The sequence below is a fragment of the Triticum urartu genome, chromosome 1A, assembly GCF_056163025.1.
Source record: "Triticum urartu cultivar PI428250 chromosome 1A, HENAU_Tu73, whole genome shotgun sequence".
Classification (NCBI taxonomy): domain Eukaryota; kingdom Viridiplantae; phylum Streptophyta; class Magnoliopsida; order Poales; family Poaceae; genus Triticum; species Triticum urartu.
Genome location: NC_141873.1, coordinates 537,960,314 through 537,964,909, shown reverse-complemented (window position 1 = coordinate 537,964,909; position 4,596 = coordinate 537,960,314). Strand labels below are relative to the sequence as shown.

At 57.6% G+C, this 4,596-nt stretch overlaps 1 pseudogene; it reads left to right on the top strand.

The window, feature by feature from the left end:
* Window positions 1-1,110: 1,110 nt before the first annotated feature.
* On the top strand, window positions 1,111-3,633 carry LOC147992368 (uncharacterized; annotated as a pseudogene).
* The last annotated feature ends 963 nt before the right edge of the window (window positions 3,634-4,596 follow it).

Genomic DNA, 4,596 nt, shown 5'->3' with positions numbered 1-4,596 from the left:
CTAAAGGCGAGGGTCTCGCGCCGCCTCCGCCTGCCGGCCCACCGCCTCCGGCCGCTCGGCCCGCAGTCGGAGCCGTGCACGAAGAATTCCCCGACGAGCAAGCAACCTACATCGTCTTTACAAGCCAGCTCGAAGACCGGCACGGCAAACGCCGAGAGCACCAGGAAGTCAGTGTGGTCGCTGCCAACCCCGCTGGACACATGCATTGGTCAGAAAAACCCATCAGCTAGAGCCGGGCCGACCATCCAGAGGTGATGCCGTCTCCCGGCTCTTATGTGTTGGTCCTGGAAGCCACCCTCGCGACGGACAGACGCGCTGCCCGCTTCTCCCGCGTGCTGATAGACGGCGGGAGCAGCATCAACATCCTGTACCGTGACACCCTGGCGAAGCTGAATGTCAAGACGAAGCAGCTCATGCCTACTCGGACAGTGTTTCATGGCATCGTACCCGGCTTGTCCTGCGCCCCCATTGGCAAGATCAAGATTGATGTACTCTTTGGGGACAAGGAGCATTTCCGCCGGGAAGCAATCTGGTTTGAAGTGGTGGACCTGGAGAGCCCCTACCACGCGTTGCTTGGCCGACCCGCCTTGGCCAGGTTCATGGCAGTTCCCCACTATGCATAACTCAAGATGAAGATACCAAGTTCCAAGGGCGTAATCACCGTAGCCGGCGATTACAAGAAGTCTTCCGAGTGCGCTGCCGCTAGCAGCCGGCTGGCCGAGTCCCTTGTGATTGCTGAAGAGAAGAAGATGTTGGACCAGGTCGTGGCCATGGCCAGCAAGCAGCCGAACCAGTCCCCCAACCCCAAGGAGTATGATGCCCAAGGATCTTTCCAGCCGGCCAAAGAAACCAAGAAGATACCCCTTGACCCCGAGCACCCCGAGAGGTTTGCCGTCATCGGGGCAAGCCTGAACAGCAAATAGGAAGGCGAGCTCGCCGATTTCCTCCGTGAGAATCAGGACATCTTTGCATGGTCCCCCAAGGACATGTCGGGTGTTCCGAAGGAATTCGCCGAGCACAAACTACACATCCGAAAAGACGCGAAACCAGTCAAGCAGCCCCTCCGCCGACTATCAGAGGAAAAGAGAAGGATTGTGGGTGAGGAGATAGCCCGGCTTCTGGCAGCCGGCTTCATTATGGAAGTCTTCTTTCCAGAGTGGCTTGCCAACCCGGTCCTCGTGTTAAAGAAGAACAACAAGTGGCGCATGTGTATAGACTACACAAGCCTCAACAAGGCCTGCCCTAAAGATCCCTTTGCCCTGCCAAGGATTGACCAAGTGATAGACTCCACGGCCGGATGGGAGCTGTTGAGTTTCTTGGATGCTTACTCAGGATATCACCAGATAAAGCTAGATCCGGACGACCGCCTGAAGACCGCCTTCATCACGCCATTTGGAGCCTTCTGCTACCTGACTATGACATCCGGCTTAAGAAATGCCGGTGCCACTTTTCAGCGTTGCATGCAGAAGTGCCTCCTCAAGCAACTCGGCAGAAACGCTCACGTCTACATGGACGACATTGTGGTGAAGATGGAGAAGCGCGGCACCTTGCTGGAAGACCTCAAAGAAACGTTTGAGAACCTACGCCGGTTCCAAATCAAGCTCAACCCCGAGAAATGCGTGTTCGGAGTGCCAGCCGGCCAGCTCCTAGGCTTCCTGGTCTCCGAACGCGGCATTGAATGCAACCCGGTGAAGATCAAGGCCATCGAGAGAATGGCGATCCCCACCAAGCTTCGAGACATCCAAAAGTTCACCGGATTCTTGGCCTCCTTGAACCGCTTCATCAGTCGGCTCGGAGAGAAAGCTCTCCCCCTCTACCGCCTCATGAAGAAGAGCACTCACTTCGAGTGGAACGACCAGGCCGACCAAGCTTTTCACAAGCTGAAGAAGATGCTGGCCACGCCGCCCGTCCTAGCGGCGCCGACTGAGAAAGAGCCCATGCTCCTTTACATTGCCGCAACCAGCCGGGTGGTCAGCACCGTCATCGTAGTCCAACGCCCAGAAGAAGGCCGAGCCCAGCCGGTCCAGAGGCCGGTGTATTATTTGAGCGAGGTGCTGTCCGCTTCAAAGCAGAACTACCCGCACTACCAGAAGATGTGTTACGGCGTGTACTTCACCGCCAAGAAGCTGAAGCCCTACTTTCAAGAGCATCACGTCACGGTCGTATGCACCGCCCCGCTGGCCGAGATCATAGGCAGCCGGGACACATCCGGCCGGGTGGCGAAATGGGCCATCGAGCTGGCCCCTTACACAATCTTCTACCAGCCCCGCACCGCCATCAAGTCCCAAGCACCGGCCGACTTCCTCGTCGACTGGGCCGAGACCCAGTACCTGCCGCCAGCTCCTGACTCCACCCATTGGCACATGCACTTTGACGGGTCCAAGATGCACACCGGCTTGGGAGCCGGCGTCGTCCTTACCTCTCCCAAAGGCGACAAGCTCAGATACACGCTGCAGATTCACTTTGCCGCCTCCAACAATGTAGCCGAGTACGAGGCACTCATACACGGGCTCCGGCTTGCCAAGGAACTCGGCATCCGCCGGATCCTATGTTATGGCGACTCAGACTTGGTGGTTCAGAAATCATCCGGCGACTGGGACGCCAAGGACGCAAATATGGCAAGCTACCGCTTCCTGGTTCAACAACTTAGCGGATACTTTGAAGTATGCGAGTTCCTTCACGTACCGCGAGCCGACAACGAGCCAGCTGATGCCCTGGCTCGAATAGGCTCCACTCGGCAAGCAATACCAACCGGCGTCGCTCTACAACGCCTCCTCAAGCCGTCCATCAAGCCGTCTCCAGAGTCCGATTCCATCTTCGTACCGCCTGACCCCGACGCGGCCGGGTCCGGCTCGAAGAACCAAGCAGGTGACCCCGGGACTTCAGTAGTCGGCCCGGGGACTTCGGCAACCGGCTCGGGGACTGCCACACCCGGCTCGGGGACTGCCACACCCGGCTCGGGGACTGCAGTAGCCGGCCCGGGGACTGCACCAACACAACAGCCGGTGGCCGACTCCAGCATTTCACCACCCAGCCCGCCCACCCTGGTGGCAGTAGCCACATTGGTAGTAGGAGAAGTCGCGGCTCCGTCATGGGCTCAGTCCATCCTCAACTTCCTAGTTAGCCAAGATTTGCCGGCTGACGAAACAGAGGCAAGACAAGTCCAACGTCGAGCCGGAGCATACACAATCGTCAACAGAGAACTCGTCAAGCGCAGTGTCACTGGAGTCCTCCAACGGTGCGTCGAGCAAGAGAAGGGCATTGCAATCCTTAGAGACATTCACCAAGGAGAATGCGGCCACCATGCGGCTTCAAGATCACTCGTCACCAAATCTTTCCGCCATGGTTTCTTCTGGCCGACTGCTTTGGATGATGCCAAAGAATTAGTTAAATATTGCAAAGGGTGCCAACTCTTCAGCTCCAAGCAACACATGCCGGCTTCGGAACTCAAGACCATTCCCCTCACCTGGCCCTTCGCCGTTTGGGGACTGGACATGGTGGGCCCATTCAAGACGGCGCGCGGCGGCATGACGCATTTGCTCGTCGCCGTGGACAAATTCACCAAGTGGATTGAGCCAAAGCCGATCAAGAAGCTGAATGGGCCGACTGCTGTGACATTCATCGCAGACATAACAACTCGGTACGGCGTGCCACACAGCATCATCCCCGACAATGGCACGAATTTTGCCAAAGGAGCCTTGGCACGTTTCTGCGTAGCCCAAGGTATCCGGCTGGACTTAGCGTCCGTCGCCCACCCGCAGTCAAACAGCCAGGTCGAGCGAGCCAACGGCCTCATCCTCTCCGGCATCAAGCCCCGACTGGTCGTACCACTGGAGCGTTCAGCCGGCTGTTGGCTCGATGAGCTGCCGGCTGTCCTCTGGAGTCTGCGCACTACCCCAAACAAGTCAACCGGCTTCACTCCTTTCTTCCTCGTGTACGGTGCCGAGGCGATCATCCCAACCGACATCGAGTTCGACTCGCCCCGGGTAACCATGTACACGGAGGCGGAGGCCAAGGAAGCACGAGAAGACGGCGTCGACCTGCTGGAAGAAGGCCGGCTGTTAGCCCTCAACCGGTCTGCCATCTACCAGCAGGGTTTGCGCCGCTACCACAGTCGGAAGGTCAGGCCAAGATCTTTCCAAGAGGGCGATCTTGTGCTCTGGCTGATCCAGCGAACAGCCGGCCAGCACAAGCTCTCGGCCCCTTGGGAGGGCCCCTTCGTCATCAGCAGAGCTCTAGGCAACGACTCCTACTACCTAATCGACGCGCAGAAGCCCAACGCACGCAAAAGAGACGACTCCGGCAAGGAGTCGGAACGACCATGGAACGCCAACCTCCTTCGAAGATTTTACAGTTGAAATGCAATATGTATCATGCTAACTTTTGTACTAAATACGAGACAATAGGCCCCCCGAGGAGGGCTCGGGGACTGCCATCTTTTATCTATGAATGAAAAGTATCATGCTTATGACCTTGTCATTTCATTTACTTGTTCCGTCCGGCACCGGGTTCGACTAGTCTGCCCGGGGATTGGCCGACTGGAGTTATATTAGAAGTCCTACCCACGGTCAGACAAGTAGTGTGCCGACACCCAGG